The sequence below is a fragment of the Marmota marmota genome, unplaced genomic scaffold, assembly GCF_001458135.2.
Source record: "Marmota marmota marmota unplaced genomic scaffold, marMar, whole genome shotgun sequence".
In the NCBI taxonomy this organism is placed as follows: domain Eukaryota; kingdom Metazoa; phylum Chordata; class Mammalia; order Rodentia; family Sciuridae; genus Marmota; species Marmota marmota.
The window spans coordinates 12,359,220-12,375,440 of NW_026000019.1; the positions used below are offsets into that span (position 1 = coordinate 12,359,220).

Sequence of the window (16,221 nt, forward strand, 5' to 3'; positions counted from 1 at the left end):
GGAACAGGTTGCAGTCAGCCTAGCGGTGGCCCGGCACCGGGACTTGTCTAAGGACCGAACTTCCTCAGTAACGACCAGGTCTTCCTTTTGCACCCAGCCCGCCCAGCTGCACTGAGCAGAGAAGACGCAGGAGAGGCGGGAGCGAGCAGGGCGAGAGGGAACGGAGCGCGGAGCGCGGCGAGGCTGCCCGGGGCGCGGGGGAGGGGCGGCTTGCAGCCCGAGGCTGAAGGGTCTGGGCGGCGAGGCTGGTTTGCCTAATTGTTTCTCTGGCCGGAGGGTAGTGGGGCCACCTTTGCAAAGGTCCAAGGTAGAATCGCCTTTCCCCCCAAGTAATGCTGAGGATGCGGGCGCTGGCGGCTTGGCGGAGTCTCCGCAGGAGAGCGGGGGCTGGCGTGGGGTGCACAACACTCAAGCCTCGCGTTCCCGCAGAGAGGGGTCTGCAGTGCTGTGTCCCATTCAGCGCCGCGCAGTGCCGGACCCGCCGCCGCCCTAGCGAGGAGTCCGGGCCTTTGCGCCCTGCGCACCGCTCACCAGGGCCGCGTCGCCACTAGCTCTGCACCTCCCAGGCTCCGCGAACACCACCAGGGATTTCCAGGGAGAAGAAGGCACCCTCTTTCCAGCCTCCCTTCTTATCTCCCTGGGGGCTCTGCGGGCTCCACTCCCGGGGGAGTCGCTGCCCTCCCTGACTACTAATGTGCAGCCACCTGGGTTCCATTCTAGCAGAACCCTGTGCCTCACCTCCTGGAAGAGTGCTCCAAATAACCCAGGTACTGAATAGTGAGGGCTGAGCTAAACCTTCCAGTCTCACAATCCTAACAGGGATCTCCTCGCCCCAGTCTTTTATTCCCAAATAAGCCCCACTGACTTTCGCAAGACTACCCCATTAATGAAGCAAAACACGAAATTAATATTGGATCTGGAGAGAGAGGAGGTGGATTAGAAGCCCCATAGAAAGAATCCCTGTGCTTAGCGACCAAGCCCTTCCCCACAGGTGACTGAGTGTTTTGAACTGAGGGCAAAGAGCTGTCCCTTACCATGTCCACACTACCTTCCTCTGCTTTTCCCTGCCTGTCCTCAACACATAGTCCTGTCCAAATCCCACCTGAGCAATGGGAGGAATGGGGGCAAGGAGTGGCAGAGGAAGGGAACAAAGGCTGACCAAAGCCCAGAAGCTGAAGATCATGGGTGAATGTGGTTTTGTGTGTGTGAGGTTAATTGGTGAGAAGGGAGGTGACATCTGAATGGGAGGCACGTGTGTTCCTACGTGTGTTCCTCTGTGTGTGTAGGCAAGGCCATGTGAGCACTGACACGTGTCTATTGTGTGAGAGTACATGGGAGTGTGTGTATGTGTGAGGAAAACTCTTTCAGTGCTGAAAACCCAAAGAAATGGTCTCAAGGTGTCCACCCCCAGCAGGCACTGCTGCCTCAGGATACAGCTTGTTGACCTTTTGATTCAGATAAGTCCACTTTAGGCCAAATTACTATTCAAGGTGAGCCAGCTCTAATTGTCATTCTGATTTCACTGTCCTGCCTTTCTCTGTCCTTATCACCTGAAGTAGAGGTCCTCTTCTTTCTAACTACCTAGTCAAAAGTGAAAGGGGAGGGACAGTGACCATCAGACAGTCACTTAGAACCATCACAAGTGGCTGTCTCAGTACCCTGTGAACTTCATAGGACTAGAAAGGGCTTTTAGAAATTATCAAGTGCATGCCCTTGCTTTCCAGGTGGGCCAGAATCCATAGCACAAGATCCACTCAAATCATTCATTTGACAAATATTTTTACACACCTTCCCTGTGCCAGGCACTGTTTTAGGCACTGAGGCCACAATAATGAACAAAATGGATGATGACATAAATAATGTATCTTCTTCTTAGGGTAAATTTGATCTGTTCATGCAGCCTCAAGGACTAGAATGCTTCCTGGACCTCACTCTCACGCTCAGACTTTACCCCTTCCTTTCCTGTCCTGCTTTGGCAGGCTGGAGGGTGGTATGCCTTTTGTGAACTCCCAGGATGAGCAGGTTTCACTAGTTTTTTTACCTCCTAGTATTAGTTCTTGGAAGATCAGGCACCCCTGACTCATCTCCTCAATGTCACCCATTCACAAGTTCTAGTGTTAATCCCCTTTCCACTCTGTCATGTCCTGTGTTCTCTGTAGCTGATGCCATTCCTCAGAGACTTAGAATACTCCAGACAGGATACCCTAGGCGGAGACTGAGGACCCACTGGAGCTGAGACTGTCTTCCTGCCTTCCCAGGGAGCAGGCTTCACAAATGTATGGGCTGGGGGTGATGTGAGAGCACACTGCGAGAAGCAGAACCTATGTATGGAACTTAAAAGGGAGATTCATTTAAGGAGGGTGCAGCCCAAGGGGATGGGGAGGCAAACATGGTGGTGTCCATGGCTTTGGCAAGGGACCTGTCCTAAAGACAGCAATGTTGGTGGGAAGGCACATTCCCTTCTTCACCCTGTACCTAGCTGTCCAAGCTCTTGAGAGCCTTGAGATCTACATGTTGTCTACACTGGCTTCATGCTCTCCAACCCACATTCTCCCAGTTGCCAGACAGCTACAATTTCAATGGTTAAGTAATAACTTGTTCAGTAGTTATCAGTTTACATAAACAGACAGCTGGCCTCCCTGCAAACCTCTGAGGTCAGCCTGGCAATGCGTGTATTATGACCCTGATTTGACACACAAAGCAGGGTTTCAGAAACGTAAAGCCTTTTGTCCAGGTCTGATAAGAGGCAGAGTGTGGACTTTTAACGGATATTACTTCCAGTTCTAATACTCAGTTCCATACTGTTCATCATCAGGAGAAGAAACTCTGCAATGATGCGGAGACTATGGAAGTCTTAAGAACCCACTCTGCCTATCATCCTCAAATTGAATTTCATCAGTGACCAAATGCTTCTAGCACCATGCTGGTAACACTTCTACTACCCTCAAGAGAGATCAGCTCATTGCCATAATGCTCCTCCTAAGGGAATTGGTGGACTTTTTCTTCCAGTACTCCTGGTTCCACTGTCCCCTAAAAAACCCATAAATGGAAGTGTGGAGAATCAGCTTCTAGTCAGAACACTGACTGGAAATCAGTTTGAAGACCATCGGGAAAATCCTTTTGCAGCCTCAGACGACTGTAGCTGTACTTTCCTGTTGACAGAGCACCATCTACTGGTCACTAGCGAGACATCTCCGTGAGCATAGGTTCTTGGCCGCTCAGCACCCCATGCCCATGCCTCAGAGCCCGGGCATTCCTAAGAGTTGACCTCTTGTCACCAGCCCTCTACCTTTCTGTGGGACTTTGTTGAGCTCTAAGCCCTGAATTTCACTATCGTGTAACCAACCCATCTCACACTACCTAGAAATTACAGCCCCAAACACTGGGCACAAGGTCACCACACACACACACACACACACACACACACACACACACACACACGGTACACACATACAAAGAGAAGGTAAGACAGGGCAGCCAAATGCTCTACATATTTTTCTGCAAGCAGTGACCTCCAAAATAGTAATCCAACAGGAGCAAATGAAGCAAGTGAAAAGCTTTGCTAGATTATTCATTTCGTGCAGATTGTTAAACTTCAAAGCCTATGTCCTGTAGCCCTGCTGTAATTCCAGTGAAACATTCAAGATGCAGGCAAGAGTGGTGAAGACTAGGGGGTGGTCTCTCCAGGCTCTTCTGCAAAAGGAAGGAAACAATATGGTCGTAGTGTCCCCAGACCACACAGGCCATGGGAGCTTGTCCTAAGAAGACATGTGAGTGACAGGTTGAAGAATCAGTCCATCTATTCCCCTCATTCATAAAGCTCATCTCAGATCTGCTAGGCCTTGGGCCATCTTCATAGGAGGTTTTGGCCCATCACTGAGGAATCTGTAATCTGGGCCTCAGCCAAAAGGCATGTGCCCTCCCACCAGCCCTGCTCTCTCATCTGCCCCTACTCTGTCAGCTACACCCAGCTAACTTATGCTTTAACTATCAGAGCCCCTTTTGTTCTATTTTTCCCCTGTTGAGCTTTTCCAAGAAATAGACTCTTATGCAAAGCAGTGCTCTAAGGAACATAATGCAGAGAGGACTTGGGAGTGGGTTCTTAAGAAAAAAGTTGGCAGGAAACCATGTGCAAATGCAAGCAGAGCAGAAGAGCAGGATGGCAGTGCAGACATCTTGGGAGTCTGCTGGCTTTCACAACACCACACAGCCCTTACTTGAGTGAAAACGTAACTCCACATCCTTATGTAATGTCCAGCCTAGAACCAGCATCTCTCAAACCTATGCCTGCAAAAACCCACACCTCCAACACTGTCAGCTAACGAAAGGTCCACAAATTTAGCTTAAGGTACTTTTGAAATTATTCACTGATGACAATTCAACATCTCCTTACTAGTCATGCTAATGGAACCTCATGGCATCTTTGCTACAGAACTGTGAGGCCCCTTCTCTATTATCTGAGGCTGCAGGGGTGGTGGGGGCTGGATTTGTCAAAATGCATAGAGCTGGGAAATAGCAAAGCCAAATCTTCTGGTAATAAGGCCAGGATTCTTTACAGTGTGTAGCCACTATTAACATACTGCATGTCAGAATAATGTTTTATTTTGTTTTGTTTTTTAAGAGTCAGGTCATAGGGATGATCTTGTGACTTTGCAGAGGCAAGGCCTGATCTTCTCCCAGAGGCTTAAATCTCTATGAATGTGTACCACTCTGCCCCATAGGGCTATCATGAAAAAATGTAGTTAATACTGTAAAACTCTTAGTACATACCTGCATACCTAGTATACAGTAAGTGCTGCATTAAGTGCTTGCTACATACATTTCAGTTATGGTAGCCATGACCAGAGAAGCACACAGCCAACAACTGCATATCTGATAGCTTTGTTTCTGAAAGCACAGAAGTGCAGCCTGGGATGACTTTGGTGTGTGTGTGTCAGGAGGGTAAATGGAAGAGCAGAGATGTAAGTGCCTGAGACATGGTCAGAAAGAGGAATGGAGAAAAGAAGGGGAAAAAAGAAAATTACCAGACACGTGTGTCGGGGGAGCTCAAAGGCTGTGGTACCTGAAAGAATCACACATTTGTTTACTTACTCATGAATTCATAAACCCATTTAACAAATTCTCATTAAGCCTTTTTCATGTGCCCGGCATTGTTCTCGGGGATTCTGAGGCTCAAAGATAAATTAGACACAGTCACAGGCTCTAAGAGCATGGAGTTTGAGAGAGGAAAAGACAAAACATGCTGTGAAGGATTCTAACATAGGCAGCTGTGTAATGCACCTGGGAAGAACCAAGAAGGGAGACATCCCCTCCCCTGGCTGGAGGCAACCAGAAAACAGAAAAATCCATAGATCCTTGAAAGGGGTGGCACTGGGGGCATGTGGCAATAGCCTGGAGCATGGGTACTTGGGGTGTGGACCACATGCAAGAAGCATGGGATAAGTAATCGGCATTTTCATTTCTTTCACTGTATTTAGGATCACAGAGACTGCAGCGTTACCACTTCAATCCTTCCTTTTCCATAAGGTGAAGTAACTTTTCAGCTGGAAGAAAAACTAACTATGTTTAACCTACTAGCCCCCAGGCAGCACAGGCTCCCTTTTCCATCATTGCCCACCTCACCTCCTACCCTCGGGGTCCAACCTGCTGCCCCTCCAAGGTGAAGTGCAGCAGGAGACTTTGCAGAGCGCCAGCTCTGACCGATGAGGGTGAGCAGAGGGCGAGAACAACTGACGGAAGCACGCCCATCCATCCACCCCCGTGGCCTCTTGACTCAGAAAACACAAGGCAGCCCACACACTGCAAAGCTCGCTCAGCCTGGGTGGGCTCAGGCTGATTCATTCATTCAGCAAACATACAATGAGCACCTTCCACATGTCCGGCAGCGTGTCAGGTGCCAGAGCAAAAGAGGCAGTGCTTGGAGGAGAAGGACCTGGGGGATGCTGCACGTGTCTGTCTTCTCTTGATCCATTCTCTACCCGTCTCCCTTGAAGATAATGCCCCAAGAGCAGAGTACACAGCTCACGCTGAAACAGAGCTGATACGAACCCTAAGGACCCAAAGAAAAGAACCAGATTCCACCACACCCACCAGTCTTGCCTCTCCCAGGGCCCTTTGGGTGGAAATCATCAGCGGATTAAGCCACCACCTGTCCATCACCACACCCTCTCTCTCCCACTCTCTTCCTACACTGAGCAGCTGGTTACACCCACCTGGTATAAAATAATCAGAGTGAATAAGGCATTCCCATATGATACGGACTCGAGGCCAGTTTTGAAATGTACACCTGGCCAGGCCATTTGCTAGCTCTGCTCCTTCCACTCCCCAGAAAATGCACTAAGACCCTCACTGATCGCCCCAATGGTCCTTATCCAACGCTCCTCTTCCCCGACCACTCTGCAGTATTTGGCACTATTGACCTTCATGCCTCCTCAGAGATTTCCCTTCCCCCACAATATCCCAGTTACCATGCCTCCCATTTGCTCACTATTTCCTTCTCTTATTCTTCGTAGTGCTCTCACCCTATTGTGGGACTATCCCAGCATCTTCAATCTCTTTATCTCTCTCCCTTTGAGGTCACATCCTTATCCATCGTTTCAACTGTACTTCCACATCTTAGCCCCTAGCCCTCACCCCTAACCCTTCCTCCGAAAAATTCCAGTTTCTATTCGTGTGACATCATTCTTAATTCATTCAGTGGCTTTTCTGCTGCCTATAAAATGGCCAAACTCCTTAGCCTCACGACTCAAGACAATCTGCATCCAGCCCACCTTCCCAACACCATCTCCGTGGACCATGCACAGGATTAACTCAGTCATAACAAACAAGTCAGGCCCGCTCCCACCTCAAAGCCCTTGCTCACAGCACCTGCTTCAGACAATCCAGGGACCTCCCTTCTTCTTTTCTGCTTCTCCAGCTCCTGAGCATCCTTCAAGGCACAATCCAGTTCAATTCCGCCTCTAACATGAAGCCTTCCATATATTCTACAACCCCTCCCTCCTACTGACTCATAGAACTTCTCTGTACCGTTCATGCTGTGTTTCATTGTTATCTGCTGTGAATATAACTTCACCGTTACATTTCAGTTATATATGCCTCTTCTCCTCAACTGTGGTGTAAGCTTCTCGGGAGTGAAGGACATATCTTCCCCTTCATCCTACTACCAAGAGTGCCTGCATTATATTTTCCTCATAGCAGGCCTTTACCAAGTAAGTAGTCAAGTTAATAAATGAATCTCCTGCAACAATTTTCAGTGAGCAGGATTGATGCCTGATTATTCACCGTTGATCGGGTATTGGCCCCTGTCTAAGGAGCTGCCCTTCCCCTGATTCTCTGCTCTGTTGTAGATGTCTCAACGGTTCCTTCCAGGTAGAATGGTCCTCTCTTACAGGAGATCAGGTACCTTCAGTTCAGGGGAACATTTTCAGCACCATAACAGCTTCACCTCATCTTATCCATCACCAAGTCATGGGGTTCACTCTCCTAGGAGTATCTCCTGCTCTTAAAAATTTGGTTGAAAATAAGATATGAGGAATTAGTTATTAAAGGAAGACATTCAGATCCCCACTTAAGGAATATTTCAGAGTCCTCTCCACAGAAAAGGAAAACGACTAGAAGAATTAAAATTCTGCTTCAAAGAAAAAAAAAATCAACAACGGTCTTAATGGGTTTTACCTTTTCTCCCTACAAGAAAAGTGACAATGTCATCATATGCCTCTTTCCCTTATGAAGAATTACATGAGAAAAAGACATCACACACCCTGGGTGCAGTGGTGCAAGCCTGTAATCCCAGCAGCTACAGGGGCTGAGGCAGGAGGATCACAAGTTCAAAGTCAGCCTCAGCAACAGCAAGCTGCTAAGCGACTCAGTGAGACCCTGACTCTAAATAAAATACAAAATAGGACTGGGAATGTGGCTCAGTGAGCAAGTACCCCTGAGTTCAATACCTGGTTACTCCCCCCTCCCAAAAAAAGACATCGCACACACAAACACGTACATACACACACACCATGTGCCTGTATGTGGAGGCACCCGCTAGATTCAGCTCAACCTCCAGTCTGCCCGTCAAGTTTACAGACCTGCAAGTGATCTTCCCATGCTATTGGGAACTTTGCAGACAGGCTTCATACAGTACATCAAATGAGAAAAATTAGAAGCTCTCTTGAAGATTTCTACATATTCCTCATGTGCCATTTTAAAATGAGAAAGGTGAAAACCTAATGCTCAATCAAAAGAGAACTCCTGAAATATTCCTCTCTGAGACCCTTACCAAGCCAGTCCCTTAGACACACAGATTCACTCACAATACAGTCTTTTCCCTTGGAGACTAGTTTTATTTTCACACAACCACTCTATCACTTGGTCACATTCTTCAAAATAATTCTGCCAGATGCACTCAAGTATTAATATAACAATCCAAAGCTTCCTACTATGCTATTTTCTTTTGCTTAAATAATCTCTCTTCTCTAATAAGTCAAAACTTCATTTTGTAAAGTTCCAGAGCTAAAAAAAAAAAAAAACAACAAAGAGAAACATGGACATGCAACAAAAAAGAAAGAGTAGTTACAAAGTATAGGCAGTAAGGTTTATAATTTTAATGATAATAAATATTAAATATTATTATTTCATTGTTTCTCACAAGCATCCTATGTGATAGGCACTATCAGAATTCCATTCTGCAGAAAGAGAAGCATGACTGAAAGAGACTAAATAATTACCTTTAAGATCAGAGAGGTAGCTGGTGACAGCAGAAAATCAACCTTAGACCTACCAGATTGTAAAACCCATTATCTTAACCCCAAATTGTCCTTCAGTAATACCATCAGTAGAAATTTGATCCAGTCATTTTATTTCATGATGATCCTATAATTACAAGGGACAAGAATATGTCCAGATTCTGTAGATGGTGCTGACAGGCCTCAGAATAAACTGGGGTATGAGACAAGACCAAGAGACTCGCACCTCAGTCCTAGATGGGTTTATAATCACGGATGCAGAAATGGCAACGTAATGCCTGCCCCTGAATCTCAGGGAGTGCAGATAGTTCAAATATGACAAGAGATTCTGCCACACATTGTACTCCAACACACACTGGCATTACGGGCCTGACCTGCTGCTGCAGTCTTGCTTTGCAAAGTCCCCGAACAACATGAGTCAGGCCAAGGGGCCATGAGTCCTTATCCAAACACTGCTTCAACTCCTCAAAACTCCTCTAGATCCAAAGGGTATGCTATTGCCCACACTGTACTCCTGGTGAGCATGTTACATACCACTTACTTGGTCTCCAATGAATGGCCAAATCTATCCTAAATGTTCCACCCTGGAGCTCCCCGGCAGGTCAGCCTCAATTACCCATCTGGAAAAGCTATGGGCCAAACTCTGGAGGGAAGAACAAGGAGAAGGGAGCAGGGATAGTTGTTTAGTGTTTGGCAAACCCAAGGGGAGCCAATGTACTGTCATTGAGGAACATCTATCCTGTTCATTAGGTATGACTTTAATTTTTCTTTCATGAATACTTCTGTTGCCAATGCGTGGCATGAAAGGGTTCAGCAAATTTAAATCCTCCTGCCTCTCAACTTGTTGTTTTCCTGCCTGCACTCCAGCAGGTAAAACACCCACAGACTCACAGTACTCTGGGCTGTAAAATTCACAGGAGTCTATAATGTTCAGGTTATTTTTAAACTTTCAGGCCACTCTCCCTCCCTATGAACAGCAGGCCTGCCATTTAGAATGGTGTTTAACCCACACCCCACCTGCTTTGAAACTTTTGCTTTTTGTGTTAAAAGAAAAGAAGCAATCCTCTAAGCATGTGCACGTATGCATGCACATACACACACATCTAAAAGCTGAAGACTGTCACCAGCTCAGTAGGGGTGAAAGACCCAGCTCACCTAATGATGTCAAGATTGTGACACGGTGTATATGAAAATCCTTTGTCAACTCAGAGAGTCACACCACTGTGGGTGGTGATGTTGTTATATTTTCAGGGACAGACACCAAGCATTTTAGGTGATGTCTAAAGACAACTTCTTACTCCCAAAAGGGAATTACAGGAGTTCAGTCAAAGCATTCAAGGTGCTTCATTTACCCAGGGAACTGGGCAGGAGCTGACTAAGAAATGTTCTGTAATGATTTTCTTCAAATCAATGACCTTCTTTCTTAAGTGAAAAAATTAGGGAAAGGGTAAGGAAATTCTAAAAACAAAAGGAAGAGATTAATTAGAAGAATACAATAACTGACATTTGTGGAAGACAGAAGTACTATGTGTTTACCTTGTTTTATCTGAAAAGGAATCCTATGAGGTATGGTTCATATCAACCATTTCTCAGATGAGACAACTAAGAACAAAAGAAGCTGTCTCTGAACTAGTCTCACACAGAGCTGGATGTGAAGCCTGGACCTGCCCCATCTCACTATGCTCTTGCTGTGGTTGGAATGTTTGGATCCCCTTCAAAATTCATACTGAAATTCAGTCCCCAATGCACCAGTATTAAGAAGTGGGGCCTTCATAATGTCATTTAGGCTAACAGGGGCTGCTCTTGCATATGGGGTTAGTGTCTTACAAAAAGGCTATAAAAGTCTTATAAAAAGAGGGAACTAACTAGGCTCCATTTGCCTTCTGCCACATGAGGACACAGCATCCACCCACTGCAAAGAAAGCAGTATTCGAGGGGCTGGGGATGTGGCTCAAGCGGTAGCGCGCTTGCCTGGCATGCGTGCGGCCCGAGTTCGATCCTCAGCACCACATACAAACAAAGATGTTGTGTCCTCCGAAAACTGAAAATAAATATTGAAATTCTCTCTCTCTTTCTCTCTCAAAAAAAAAAAAAAAAAAAGCAGTATTCGAGGCACTGTCCTGGAAGCAGAGAGCCTGCCTTGGTCTTGAACTTCCTGACCTCCATAACTGTCAAATCAATTTATACTGTTCATAAATTCCCTAGCCTGAGGTATTTTTGTTATAGCAGCAGGAATGCACTGAGGCAACCTCACAGGAAGAGACAATCTGTAGGAGCAAGTGTAACCTGAGCCCTAAGGCTGGATTAAACTGATTCAAGGGGCCCAGAGAAAAAGAGTTTGGGGTCATTTGAAAGTCACTGTGGGCCAAGCAGTGGACACAGAGCCTCCTCCAAGCCATGGCCAAAGGGGAAAGGTGATAAGCCCCTCTGCCTGGAAATGATAGGCTCTGCATGAGCTCCAGATCTCCTTACAGCCACGTAGTCACCCAGGCTGTGGGAAACAGTTGGAACCGGCTGTCCCCGATGTCCTCCCCTCGTGGGACACCTCTCAGAGCAAACCCTAGTGTCTTTATGGTCCTAGTGTTGCCATGGTGCTCCAAGACCCATCATAAAACAAGTGAAGCAACCTTTTACTCAGAAATTCTTTTAACTAAAACTCTTGCCACACGAGAGAGTTGCTCTCTGGAGGGCCTCTTCCTCTCCCTCTGGTCGAGGCCCCAAGTGATAAAATGATCCACCAGGTGAACTCAACACTTTCACAGATTTTAAAAAAAAAAAAGCCCTTAAATGTGTTTAAGTCGAAGCCTTCTTCCTGAAGGCACAGGCCCCTACAGGTTCCTATGTCTCCATGACTCGGCAAGAACAGTTTCCCTCACCTTCCTGCTTCTTGGACCATTTCCAAAGGTTGGTACTTCTCCCACTGCCCTAACTGCACCTTTGTCTTCTTCTTCCCCCTCCTCAATGTACACGTCCCCCTGATCCCATGTCCTTCCTTCTTCACTGTTCACACACTCTGGGTGATCTGATCCATCCAATGCAACTAAAGCTAACATCACAGTGTCTTGAGAAGAGTCCCAAAGCTGTACCTTTGGCCCTGTTCTTTTTGAGGTCTGGTACCATTTGCAATTGCTCAAATGAGCTCCTCTACCTGGAAGGCCTGACTACATCGTGAATCAACTGGTTTACAAACAAACTCATCCTCTTTCTGTCTCACCTAGCCTCTTCCCAGGCCGCTAATTATCTTTGCAGCATCACAATCTTCCCCTAACTGGGGGATAAAACTTTGGATGCATCTTTAACTCCACTTCCCCACACCAGCCATGCTCCAAGTCCCTGGCATACCACTTTCACAGTCTCTGCAGCACCAATTCTCAAGTCAGAACTTTATCCTTCTGCTCAGTAAATGAGAGAGGGCTCCTCACCCATCTTCCTCTTCCAGGTTCTACCACAACAATTCATTGTTTAGCTCTATTCTGGCCAGATCCTCACCCTAAGGGCGATCAAAATGAAGGACTTGTTCAATGTTGTATCTTCATGGGGAAACTCATTACATTTTTTGTTGTTGAATGAGTGAGTTTTCTAGTCCTGGTCAAATGTAACTATAGAGTCGTTATAATTTCAGATTTGAAAGCAAAGTGTCTTCCTTGTTACCACCCCATTACACTCCCAGCAGTATCTCCCACTACTGTTCCATGGAAGCAGGACAGTTGATAATTCCTAAACATAGCTTGAAATTTTCCTCCTGTATGTCATCTCTCATTTTCTTTCTCCCTTCCTTTCCTGTTTCCACAGCCACCAGTCAAAGGAGTAAAACAACAACAACAACAACAACAAAAAAAAAAACTATTTAGGCTTAAAAGCTCAGTTCACACAATACCATTACTATGAAGCATTTTGTGATCATGACAAAAGTGATCTCTCACTCCTCTGAGTACCTTTGGCACTTGATGTGGCCCTGCCCTGGAGACTGTGCTATACACCTCTTCTTCCCCACTGCACTGCAAGGGCTTGACTTATCACCCTTGCCATCTCCATAGTAATAAATGCACTGTCTCATGTATCATGCACATTTACATGTATTGAAGGTATGGAGAAGTGCATGAATAAATTCATGGTAACTACAGACAAAGCCAAGTGCACAGAAGCAGGATACGGACTCCTCAGAATCTGCACCATAGTGGGGTGCTGTGGGAGAAGCTAGAACTAATAAGCCTGATCTGGAGAAAATCAGTTCAGCTCAAGGAAGATCATCCTCAACCCTCACCTCACAGGCACAAGCACAACCTGCAAACCAATCCGGGTCAGATGAATGACCCAGTCCATGGAGGCAGATATAGTGGTCATTGTGAACCTGCAAAGCTCAGTGTCTTGAGATCAAGAAGTTTTGTTTGTTAGAAGAAATAAGATGGGGATGTTTCCAACTCATTTCAGTGTATTTATGTTTCCATAGATATGACGTTGGCTGAAATGGCTTGTGTTAAATGGGTCACTTGAATATAGAGCCACACATATCAACCATACATATGGGACGTGGCCATACACAGCAGCCTATTCTTCAATTCTCACCATCTTATAGATGAGAAAAGACATGTGCGGCAGGGTGTCTTCACCTCAGCACTACCAACATTTTTGAGTCACACAGTTCTTTGTCATGTGGGTTGTCCTGTGCATTGCAAAATGTCCAGCAGCATTTCTGGCCTCTAACCACTAGATGCCAGATGCACCCTCCTCCTCAGATGTGAAAATCAAAAATGTTTCCAAACACTGCCAAATGTCCCTTGGGAGGCAAAATCACCTCCCGGTTAAGACCATTGGTGTACAGCAATTAAATGAATTTCTCACGATCACACGACTGACATCATAACCAGAGGTACAGGGACCCCCAGTGCAACACACTTGTCACCTCGTGCACGCCTTTTGTGTTTTCCCTCGTGTCTGGGAAGCCCCAGCCTTTGGGAGTCGGAGTGCACTTAGAGCTGCACCTCTCATTTTCCTATGGCCTTATAGCCACACAGGGGGTTCCACACCTCCAGATAAAAGAGACACATTTTCAGCAGAGACTGAAGAGAGAACCCAGGCCGAAAAAGGTGACCACAACCCAGCAGCATTGGCTTAAAGCTAAAGGCAACTGGGTCTCACCTGTCAGATTTCTCCTGCCACTGAATAGTCAGAAATACGGTTATAAAGTACCAACAAGAATGGGATTTCTCCCTTAGAGAGGGAGTAAGAACCCCCATATTCGTGTTTCAAACTCAGCAAACCCCACCCCTCTGCTAGTCCTCCTGTTTTCTTTTTCCTATCATTTTTGAAGCTAGAATCCTTCCACCTTTCCTGTCACCAACCTTTGTGACTCACACTTTTGCTTCTAGAATTTGCCTGCACTAAAATTGGAGACCCCTCTCCCTGATTTTTGATTCTGATCTTTTATTTCCTAAAAAGACTCAGTCACCTCAGGCAAGCTATCTGCTGGAGCTGCTGTAAGGAACTGCCAATGATCACCTTCTAAGTGAACTGTCATTAGCTAAAGCACTCATGTACCACAGAGGGGGCGACAAGTAATTGCCCATTAATGCACTGCTGCTCCAACTCACGTCCTTCCTCATAGTCAGTCCAGGACGCTTACTAACCTCTTGGTTAGGAACATCCCAAGTCTAAGAGGTCTGTGTGGATAGCATATGGGGACCACTTACGCTAAGGAAAATTTCTTGTAAATTTCTGGAAAAACTAGTAAAGTATGAGAATATATCTCCAAATATATGTTAAAAGAGATATTGCATAACATGCAAAATATAAAAGAAAATTCTTAGGTGGGAAGGGAAAAAAATAAGTAAGTGTGTGGATTGAAAGTGCAGCTGCCCCAAGGGCAGTGATCAGTCCTGGTAAGAGAGGATTTAATAGGTGGGTCTTAATGCTTACTTAGGAGCAAGTGTATATGTGAGGGCACACTTAAAAAGAAGTTGGAACCAAGACTCTGCACTAAGCTGGGACACTTGGAAAAAATGCCTTCAGTGAAATAATACATTGCATACAATCAACTCTACAGAAAAGACATGTAATTAGGAAACTTATGCCTCACAGTGAGTGAGAAAAGCAAAATCCTGAAAAATCAAAACCCAAGATAGATTACCTATAATAAATATAGGACTTGCAATGGTTAATTTGAATTGTCAACTTGATTGGATTAAGAGACACCAAGGATTAAGAGCTGATGGGTGTTTCAATGAGGGTAAGTCTAGGAATGATTGGTTTGTGGGATAGCCAACTGAAATGGAGACCCTTCTTAAGCATGGGTAGCACCATCCAATAGGATGATGGCTTAGATGAAATAAAAGTTGGAAGAACAAGGAAGCAGCAGCAGATGCAAGCTCGATTCTTCTTGAAAGGGTTATTTATTGCTGCTGCGATCATCTCGGGATATAGGACTCTTGCTTCTTCGCTCTTCCAAAGCAGACGCTGACAGTGATTCTCCAGAAGCCCTCTGTCTCATACTAGGTAGGGTAGCACCGTTGATCCCTCTTGTTCTGGGGCTTTAGGCTCTTGGACTGTGCAGCTACTGGTTCTTCCAGCTCTGCAGCCTGCAGTCGGCCACTGCGGACTATCCAGCTTCTGGTTGTGTAAACCAACCTAATAAGTCCCTGTTTTAAAATTATGCTTCCTGTTGATTTTGTTCCTCTAGAGAACCCTAATACAGGACTTACGAGCTGAATTTACACTACATGTTTAGTAGTGTTCAGGAACTCTTACACCAAAAAAATAAGTAAATAAATAACACTCCTGGATTAAGTCAGAGAATCAAAGAAACACACTCAATGAGGCTATTCTCACAACCCAGAGTAAACTGTATTTCTATAGGAAAAAGTAACTGCTACTAGACGTGACCTTGAAATGAGAACTTTAAAATCACCTAGAGATGAAGCCAGCCAATCCCTAAAAAACAAATGCCNAGGGGAGGGGAGGGGAGGGGAGGGGGGATAGTAGAGGATAGGAAGGGCAGCAGAATACAACAGACACTAGTATGGCAGTATGTAAAAAGGTGGATGTGTAACCGATGTGAATCTGCATTATGTATACGGGGTAAAAATGGGAGTTCATAATCTGCTTGAATCAAATGTATGAAATATGATATGTCAAGAGCTTTGTAATGTTTTGAACAACTAATAATAAAAAAAAATTTTTTTAAATCACCTAGAGAAATAATCTAGCATCAGGAAATGTTAACTGGCAATCAACATGAAGATTAGAGCCTGAGAATCTGAAATTATAGAAAGTGTATGAAAAGAAATAAAATAATAGAATACATGAAAAAATGATAAATTTGAGAAAGTAGCAAATAAAATTATCATAGTGAAACACATATTCATTTAAGTTAAAGGCAATCAATGGGTTAACTTTAAAATTAGAAACAGCTAAGGAGAGTATCAGTAAATAGGAAAATACAGATGAGAAAACTCCCCCAATAAACAGCCCAGAGAGATAAAGAGAGGAA

The 16,221-nt window shown here is 45.4% G+C and overlaps 1 protein-coding gene across 10 annotated transcripts in view; it reads right to left on the reverse strand.

Annotated features, from left to right (window-relative positions):
* Cacna1e (calcium voltage-gated channel subunit alpha1 E) overlaps positions 1–16,221 on the reverse strand; it is a 367,641-nt gene that overhangs the window by 306,086 nt on the left and 45,334 nt on the right. The window lies entirely within an intron of this gene.